The sequence below is a fragment of the Carassius auratus genome, unplaced genomic scaffold, assembly GCF_003368295.1.
Source record: "Carassius auratus strain Wakin unplaced genomic scaffold, ASM336829v1 scaf_tig00217337, whole genome shotgun sequence".
Taxonomy (NCBI): Eukaryota; Metazoa; Chordata; class Actinopteri; order Cypriniformes; family Cyprinidae; genus Carassius; species Carassius auratus.
The window spans coordinates 24,400-34,955 of NW_020529014.1; the positions used below are offsets into that span (position 1 = coordinate 24,400).

The 10,556-nt window shown below is 34.7% G+C and overlaps 1 long non-coding RNA gene across 1 annotated transcript; it reads right to left on the reverse strand.

The window, feature by feature from the left end:
• Window positions 1-1,683: 1,683 nt before the first annotated feature.
• Window positions 1,684-9,373, reverse strand: LOC113100733 (uncharacterized). The gene is made up of 3 exons (XR_003289803.1): window positions 9,313-9,373; window positions 1,998-2,116; window positions 1,684-1,807 (listed from the first exon to the last, which is right to left on the reverse strand). It is a non-coding gene; the product is annotated as an uncharacterized LOC113100733 (long non-coding RNA).
• Window positions 9,374-10,556: the final 1,183 nt, after the last annotated feature.

Here is a 10,556-nt window from a genome sequence, read left to right on the forward strand (position 1 = left end):
TTTCGTCGTACCTGGTGGCTTTGTTCACCCGGGATCTATGATCATTGGACCTGTGGTTAGCTTGAGTTTACAGACGGCTGGCTGGCGCGTTACACTATTGCCGGTTCCACTCTGTCTGATTCTTCCTGTCTAACTCTGTTTGATCCTGTTATTGTTGGGAGTCAGTGGTTGAGTGTAAAGTGTGTTTGCTGGACTAGCTGGCACCACTTTCAGTGTTTTGTTTTTGTCTATATTATTTCTGCAACCTGTTTATAAGTGTTTTTGTGTAAGTTTTGTTTAACTTTCAAGTATCCGTTTTGTCCAGGTGCTGAGAACTGCCAGTGGGAGTGGTGCCCCTTGCGGTGGTGGGTCCCTTGGTGTGTGCTGTGGCTGTGTGTTCACCAAGTGTGGTCATTTCCCTTGTGGTGTGTGTGTGAATTTGACACGGGTGATTGGGGTGTCTTTTATGAATGCTCATTGCTCGAATCAATAGTCTCCCACTGGTAAGATTCCGCCCTGTTCTCCTCTTCTCTTGGGTGTGTTTGTTTTGGTTTTTGATTTGGTGTACTGTGTATTTTGTTTGTTGTGAAGATTCCCTTCTATGTTTGTTGTGACTATTGTGTGTTTTTAAGTAAAAATAAAAATTATATTTCTGTACTGGACCACTGTCTCTGGCTGATCCATCCACGAACTTGAGTGCCTGGTTAGAACAAGATAACAAATTCTTTGGGTGTAACTCCCATTGTGGCGTAGTCAGCTACTGTGTATTCCCTTCTGCCACAGAAGCAAATTTGTGAAAACCGCTTAAAGGCTCAAGATATCAACTGAAGCAAATACTCACCACAATTATGGTGGCATAGTGTTTTGTTTTGTTTTTTTTCAGTTGAAGGCTGTGGCTAAATTCAGTTGTAGTTCTTGTGTTTCTCTTTTCTTCAGTGATGTTGATTGTAAACAGCAGGTGTTCATCACTAATGCATCTTCATTTAATTAGTCACTTAATTATCTCATTAACTTTAACTCTTTGAGGACTTGGGATTTGACTCAAGACTCGTTTGTGACTTGGAAGGAATGACTTGGTTCCTCCTCTGATGAAATCGGCTGATGAGTTCATGAGTGGAACAAAAATATGGCAGGACTTTTACTCTTTGGCACCTGGACTTCCCACCTCTGCACAAGAGAGATCGTTTAGTTTAATGTAGTTTTGTTGTTCACCATTGTGCTGTAGAGTAGAGCTGGTGCTTCAGTCAATGATGAGCCACAAATTCAGATTTTCTGCTGTTTTATATAAAGGCAGTAAATGTGGAGTTGCTGATACAGTGATGATCTCTGTGTTAAGTACTTCAGCACATACATGTGCGGTGTAGATGACAATGAGCTGCAGTGATTTGAGTAAAAGTCATGTATTTAGTTACTTTATTACTGCACATTAAGTGTTTGCATCGTTATATTAAGAAATATTCCTTCTCAGTGGACTCAAATGAAATAAGTTCATAGTACTAACATCGTAGGAATGCTAGTTTTAAAAACTAGAACTGTTTGAAGCAGTGGGAGTGGAGTTAATTTCCATGGTAGAATTTACGGTAAAATACTGTTAAAAAATAAGAGTGGTAAATTAATGGTTAAGAGCTGTAAATTAACAGTACTTTACTGGCGCCCCTGCTGCCAGAAAATTACTGTTATTTAACGGCAAAATTTTTTACAGTGTACAGAAACAGTCTTCAAAGAAGCATTTTTCATTCTTCCAACTGCCTGTAAATCATGAATGACCTGGAAGTATCCATCTGTCTTCTTGATGAGAATGCTGATAAGATCATCCAGTCTACGGTTCCTAATGCCAAACAAAAACTGATATTTTAGGCGATGGAAAAATCTGATTAGACAAGCAAAGAAAAACAATACATGTTTTAATATGATTGTGTTTGATTTATTATATAACTATATTCAAAATGCTTGTGATTCTATTACATTATTTGCATGAACTCATAATGAAGTTGCATACGTTTAATTTCAAATATCACCTTTCAACAAGATTGTTTGTATCGGAGTTGGCATGGTTGTAGCACTGTCCAACCACGCATGTCCTATTACCAGCCAGTGATCCTTGAAATATAAGCAAAGAACTGAGAAATCTTCAAACCTGTTGAGGAATTATTTGAAAGTTGATTTAAAATCTTAAAGCTATAATGAAAAAAAGAATAATAGATTTAATGTTAAATTTAACCAATTTAATATTTACTTTAAAAAAGTTATAAATAGTAACAGTACAGGTAACACTTTAGTATAGGGAACACATATTCAATATTAATAATGACTTTGTACTCAATAAACTTCCTAAGTAGTTTACTGCTTATTAACAATTAGTAAGTTCCTTGCTCAGTTTAGGTATTAGATAGGATTAGGAATGTAGAATAAGGACAAGCAGAATAATGCATTAATATATGCTTTATTTCATTATTATTATTATCATTATTATTATTAGTATTAAAATGAAGTGATTAATTACCTTTTTTTGCCTGAAATTAGATGAGCTATAAAGAATGAAGTCCCTGGGTCAACACAAGATATTTCATTATTATTACTATTATTATTATTATTATTATTATTATTGCGGTATAGTGATAGATTACTCTTGGTCTTATATTAGATATTGTATTATTATTATTATTATTATTATTATTATTATTATTATTATTAAAATGAAGTGATTAATTACTGTTTGTCATATATTTGATGAGCTATAAAGAATGAAGTCCCTGGGTCAACACAAGATATTTCATTATTATTATTATTATTATTATTATTATTATTATTATTATTATTGTAGTATAGTGATAGATTACTCTTGGCCTTATATAAGATATTGTTATTATTATTAAAATAAAATAATTAATTACTGTTTGCCTGAAATTATATAGTGATATTCTTAATGTTACCCAGAAAACAGGATACAGGTTTAACTCTTTTGAAATACTTCTGCTAAATGTTACTCTGTCAGACATGCAAAAGAAATCTAATGTATCTCTTGCTCTGGCTACTGTGTATAGACCACCAGGGCCGTATACAGAATTCCTAAAAGAATTTGCAGATTTCCTCTCAGACCTTCTAGTTACAGTTGATAAGGTGCTAATCATGGGAGATTTTAATATTCACGTTGATAATACAAATGATACATTAGGACTTGCGTTTACTGACCTAATAAACTCCTTTGGAGTCAAGCAAAATGTCACCGGGCCCACTCATCGTTTTAATCATACACTAGATTTAATTATATCGCATGGAATCGATCTTACTGCTATAGATATTGTACCTCAAAGTGATGATATTACAGACCATTTCCTTGTATCGTGCATGCTGCGTATAACTGATATTAACTATATGTCGCAGCGATACCGTCTGGGCAGAACTATTGTTCCAGCCACTAAAGAAAGATTCGCAAATAACCTGCCTGATCTATCTCAACTGCTATTTGTACCCAAAAATACACATGAATTAGACGAAATTACTGACAACATGGGCACTATTTTCTCTAATACATTAGAAGCTGTTGCCCCGATCAAATTGTAAAAAGTTAGAGAAAAACGTACTGTACCATGGTATAACAGTAATACTCACTCTCTCAAGAAAGTAACTCGTAGTCTTGAACGCAAATGGAGAAAAACTAACTTAGAAGTTTTTAGAATTGCATGGAAAAACAGTATGTCCAGCTATAGACAGGCTCTAAAAACTGCTAGGGCAGAGCATATACACAAACTCATTGAAAATAACCAAAACAATCCAAGGTTTTTATTTAGCACAGTGGCTAAGTTAACAAACTACCAGATGCCACCTGATTCAAATATTCCACCAACGGTAAATAGTAATGACTTTATGAATTTCTTCACTGATAAAATAGATAACATTAGAAATACAATAGCGAATGTAGATTCTACAGCGTCTAACACTTCAGTTTCATCCATCGCACCCAAAGATAAACTGCAGTGCTTTACAACCATAGGACAGGAAGAGCTAAATAAACTTATCACTGTATCTAAACCAACAACATGTTTATTAGATCCTGTACCCACTAAATTACTGAAAGAGCTGTTACCTGTAGCCGAAGAACCGCTTCTCAATATCATTAACTCGTCGTTATCTTTAGGTCACGTCCCAAAACCATTCAAGCTGGCGGTTATCAAGCCTCTTATTAAGAAACCAAAACTAGATCCTAGTGTACTGGCAAATTATAGGCCTATTTCAAATCTTCCATTTATGTCTAAAATTTTAGAAAAAGTTGTGTCTGCTCAATTGAGCACCTTCCTGCATAAAAATGATCTGTATGAAGAATTTCAGTCAGGTTTTAGGCCGCACCATAGCACAGAAACTGCACTTGTTAAAATTACAAATGACCTGCTCCTTGCATCAGACCAAGGCTGCATCTCATTTCTAGTCTTACTTGATCTTAGTGCTGCGTTCGACACCATAGATCATGACATACTCATAGATCGATTACAAAACTATACAGGTATTCAAGGGCAGGCTCTAAGATGGTTTAGATCCTACCTGTCCGATCGCTACCATTTTGTTTACTTAAATGGGGAGTCATCTCATTTATCATCAGTAAAATATGGAGTGCCACAAGGATCCGTCCTAGGTCCCCTTCTATTTTCAATATACATGTTACCCCTTGGTAATATTATTAGAAAATACGGAATTAGCTTCCACTGTTATGCTGATGACACTCAGCTATATATCTCAACGAGACCAGATGAAACTTCCCAATTATCTAAGCTAACAGAGTGTGTTAAAAATGTAAAAGATTGGATGACAAATAATTTTCTCCAATTAAATTCAGATAAGACAGAGATACTAATTATTGGACCAAAAAACACTACACAGAATCTTGTAGATTACAATCTGCAACTAGACGGATGTACTGTTACTTCCTCTACAGTCAGAAATCTGGGTGTTATATTAGACAGCAATTTGTCTTTTGAAAATCATATTTCCAATGTTACAAAAACTGCATTCTTCCATCTTAGAAACATTGCCAAGCTACGAAACATGTTATCTGTTTCTGATGCAGAAAAGCTAGTTCATGCATTCATGACCTCTAGACTGGACTATTGTAATGCACTTCTAGGTGGTTGTCCTGCTTCGTCAATAAACAAGCTACAGGTAGTCCAAAATGCAGCAGCTAGAGTCCTTACCAGGTCTAGAAAATATGATCATATTACCCCAATTTTACAGTCTCTGCACTGGCTACCTATTAAGTTCCGTATCAGTTACAAATTATCATTACTTACCTATAAGGCCCTAAATGGTTTAGCTCCTGCGTACCTAACTAGCCTTCTACCACGCTACAACCCATCACGCACCCTAAGGTCACAAAACGCTGGAATTTTGGTCGTTCCTAGGATAGCAAAGTCCACTAAAGGAGGTAGAGCTTTCTCACATTTGGCTCCCAAACTCTGGAATAGCCTTCCTGATAATGTTCGGGGTTCAGACACACTCTCTCTGTTTAAATCTAGATTAAAAACACATCTCTTTTGCCAAGCATTCGAATAATGTATCTTTTTAATTGTGAGTGTAGTTGCATCTGATCAAAGGTGCATTTTTATTCATTAGCTTGGGTTAAACTAATCTTACTTTGATGGATCAGCAGCTATGCTAATGATGTCTGTATTTTGTTTCTATGTTTCGCCACGGGATTTACATCCCGTGGTAACTAGGATTTACACAAGCTCCAGTCTGGATCCAGAACACCTGAGAAGAGATGATGCTGACCCTCAGAGGACCTCAGATGATGCTAACCCTGAATCAACAAACAGAACTAACAATTATTGCTAAATGTGTGACTGAATCATATAATAACTTAATTAATAATATTGATAGTTCATCGTCTAGCTGACTACGTCTTGTATTATTATTATTTTTATTTTTTCTAAAATCCTGTCAAATGTGCACAAACTACTAGCTACTACTAAATATTGTAGAAACATAATTTTCTGTAAAGTTGCTTTGTAACGATTTGTTTTGTAAAAAGCGCTATACAAATAAACTTGAATTGAATTGAATTGAATATTAGAAAATACGAAATTAGCTTCCACTGTTATGCTGATGATACTCAGCTATATATCTCAACGAGACCAGATGAAACTTCCCAATTATCTAAGCTAACAGAGTGTGTTAAAAATGTAAAAGATTGGATGACAAATAATTTTCTCCAATTAAATACAGATTAGACAGAGATACTAATTATTGGACCAAAAAACACTACACAGAATCTTGTAGATTACAATCTGCAACTAGACGGATGTACTGTTACTTCCTCTACAGTCAGAAATCTGGGTGTTATATTAGACAGCAATTTGTCTTTTGAAAATCATATTTCCAATGTTACAAAAACTGCATTCTTCCATCTTAGAAACATTGCCAAGCTACGAAACATATTATCCGTTTCTGATGCAGAAAAGCTAGTTCATGCATTCATGACCTCTAGACTGGACTATTGTAATGCACTTCTAGGTGGTTGTCCTGCTTCGTCAATAAACAAGCTACAGGTAGTCCAAAATTCAGCAGCTAGAGTCCTTACCAGGTCAAGAAAATATGATCATATTATCCCAATTATTTTACAGTCTCTGCACTGGCTACCTATTAAGTTCCGTATCAGTTACAAATTATCATTACTTACCTATAAGGCCCTAAATGGTTTAGCTCCTGCGTACCTAACTAGCCTTCTACCACGCTACAACCCATCACGCACCCTAAGGTCACAAAACGCTGGACTTTTGGTCGTTCCTAGGATAGCAAAGTCCACTAAAGGAGGTAGAGCTTTCTCACATTTGGCTCCCAAACTCTGGAATAGCCTTCCTGATAATGTTTGGGGTTCAGACACACTCTCTCTGTTTAAATCTAGATTAAAAACACATCTCTTTCGCCAAGCATTCGAATAATGTATCTTTTTAATTGTGAGTGTAGTTGCATCTGATCAAAGGTGCATTTTTATTCATTAGCTTGGGTTAAACTAATCTTACTTTGATGGATCAGCAGCTATGCTAATGATATCTGTATTTTGTTTCTATGTTTCGCCACGGGATTTACATCCCGTGGTAACTAGGATTTACACAAGCTCCAGTCTGGATCCAGAACACCTGAGAAGAGATGATGCTGACCCTCAGAGGACCCCAGATGATGCTAACCCTGAATCAACAAACAGAACTAACAATTATTGCTAAATGTGTGACTGAATCATATAATAACTTAATTAATAATATTGATAGTTCATCGTCTAGCTGACTACGTCTTGTATTATTATTATTTTTATTTTTTCTAAAATCCTGTCAAATGTGCACAAACTACTAGCTACTACTAAATATAGTAGAAACATAATTTTCTGTAAAGTTGCTTTGTAACGATTTGTTTTGTAAAAAGCGCTATACAAATAAACTTGAATTGAATTGAATTGAATTGAAATTAGATGAGCTATAAAAAATGAAGTCCCTGGGTCAACACAAGAATATGACTTCCCTGGGTCAACACAAGATATTTCATTATTATTATTATTATTATTGCAGTATAGTGATAGATTACTCTTGGCCTTATATAAGATATTTTTTTTTTTTATTAAAATAAAGTGATTAATTACTGTTTGTCTTATATTAGATGAGCTATAAAGAATGAAGTCCCTGGGACAACACAAGACATTTCACTATTATTATTATTATTGCAGCAGAATAGTGATAGATTACTCTTGGTCATATATTAGATATTGTATTATTATTATTATTATTATTAAAATGAAGTGATTAATTACTGTTTGCCTGAAATTAGATGAGCTATAAAAAATGAAGTCTCTGGGTCAACACAAGAAATTTCATTATTATTATTATTATTATTATTATTATTATTGCAGTATAGTGATAGATTACTCTTGGTCTTATATAAGATATTGTTTTTATTATTAAAATAAAGTAATTAATTACTGTTTGTCTTATATTAGATGAGGTATAAAGAATGACGTCCCTGGGTCAACACAAGATATTTCATCATTATTATTATTATTATTATTATTATTATTATTATTGCAGCAGCATAGTGATAGATTACTATTGGTCATATATTAGATATTGTATTATTATTATTATTATTAAAATGAAGTGATTAATTACTGTTTGCCTGAAATTTGATGAGCTATAAAGAATGAAGTCCCTGGGTCAACACTAGATATTTCATTATTATTATTATTATTATTATTATTATTGCAGCAGCATAGTGATAGATTAATCTTGGTCATATATTAGATATTTTATTATAATTATTATTATTATTAAAATGAAGTGATTAATTACTGTTTGCCTGAAATTAGATGAGCTATAAAAAATGAAGTCCCTGGGTCAACACTAGATATTTCATTATTATTATTATTATTATTATTATTGCAGTATAGTGATAGATTACTCTTGGTCTTATATAAGATATTGTTTTTATTATTAAAATTAAGTAATTAATTACTGTTTGTCTTATATTAGATGAGGTATAAAGAATGACGTCCCTGGGTCAACACAAGAATATGACGTCCCTGGGTCAACACTAGATATTTCATTATTATTATTATTATTATTATTATTATTATTATTATTATTATTGCAGTATAGTGATAGATTACTCTTGGCCTTATATAAGATATTGTTTTTATTATTAAAATAAAATAATTAATTACTGTTTGTCTTATATTAGATGAGGTATAAAGAATGACGTCCCTGGGTCAACACAAGAATATGACGTCCCTGGGTCAACACAAGATATTATTATTTGTATTATTATTACTAAAATATAGTGAAAGATTAATGATTGTTTTAAATTGGATATTGTATTATTACAATAATGATTATTATTTAAATACAGTGATTGATAAATGTGTGTCATACTGTATATTGGATGGGTTAATGATGTCCCTGGGTCAACACAATATATTTCCTTGTTGTTGATGGACGGCAAACCCCCAATCCAAACCTCCCTATTAGTCTGTCCAAATCCAAAGTGTTTAGCTTTTCTTTCACAGAAGGATTAGTATAAGCATCTGCTAAACGAATACATGACTAAAGTGATATAAATAATCGTACAAAAAGATCCGACGACGCGATCACGGGGGAAACGCCACACCGGATCGGGGCAAAACGATCGTGGGCGCCTTCCTGTCCGATAGGATCGGGGTTTGGCGATTTAAACCTTAAATGCGCAGTTCAGCGAATGTTCGCGTCAGTTATGAATCCATTGTGCAATTGAAAATAATACATTATGCTGAGCAGGGATGGACACATTTGAAATGGCACGTTTTAAATAATATGCACTTACCTTTGTAAAATGAAGGCGACGTCAAAGCACACAATTCAAATAGTGGCGCGCAAGCTGAGGCTGGGGCGCCAAAGCTGAGGCTCGTGAGTAATCTGATTGGTTGATCAAATTTACCTTAAGCACCTCCCTTGTTGACCCAGGAACGCGTCGAACTCGGCAGAATCAGGACGTGCGGAATGGCCAGGAGATGGAGGAAGGAAGTGACGGAGTAGTAAGTGAGACAGGAGAGGTGGGGAGCATTGGAGAGGTGGAAGACAGCGAGGGTAAAGAAGAGTGGAATATTAATAAAAATAAAAATAAAAAGAATAATACAACTGATTGTGGTGAAAGTGCATACCCACCTAGAAATGTTTAATATTCTAGGAACGTTTTCAGCGGCTAGTTTTATTTTAGTTCCCAGAATGTTCTGCTAAAAGTTAGGATAACATTCTCGAAAAACATTCTAAAAATGTCTATTGATAGCATTGTTACAACATTATTCTCTAACATTCTAATAAAGCTTCACATCACACTAGATGCAGAGGTGGGAAGTCCAGGTGCCAAAGAGTAAAAGTCCTGCCATATTTTTGTTCCACCCATGAACTCATCAGCCGATTTCACCAGAGGAGGAACCAAGTCATTCCTTCCAAGTCACAAACGAGTCTTGAGTCAAATCCCAAGTCCTCAAAGAGTTAAAGTTAATGAGATAATTAAGTGACCAAATAAATGATGATTGTGCATTAATGATTAACACCTGCTTTTATTGAGCATTATAGAGGATCAGATGGTGATGTTTTATGTACCCTATGCCAAGGGTACAAAAGCTGTAACCTTGAGGGTACACTCTCAGAAAATAAAGTACATAATTGTACCTTTAGGGGTACAATAGCTTGTCACTGGTGCTGTACCCTTGTGATTTGTACCTTAAGAGACCAGTTTTGTACAGAGGTGGGAAGTCCAGGGGCCAAAGAGTAAAAGTCCAGCAGCTGATTTCACCAGAGGAACCAAGTCATTCCTTCCAAGTCACAAATGACTCTCAAGTTAAATCCCAAGTCCTCAAAGAGTTAAAGTTAATGAGATAATTAAGTGACTATTTAATGTGCATTAGGGATGAACACCTGTTGTTATTGAGAATTACAGAGGATCAAGATGGCTGCCTGTATGTAGTGTGTGTGTTGTTGATCTCTGCTTCTTTCCAATTTAAAATGACATCAAAGACTGTTTTAAGGCTTACGTTGGATTTTTATCTGCATTATTATTATTAC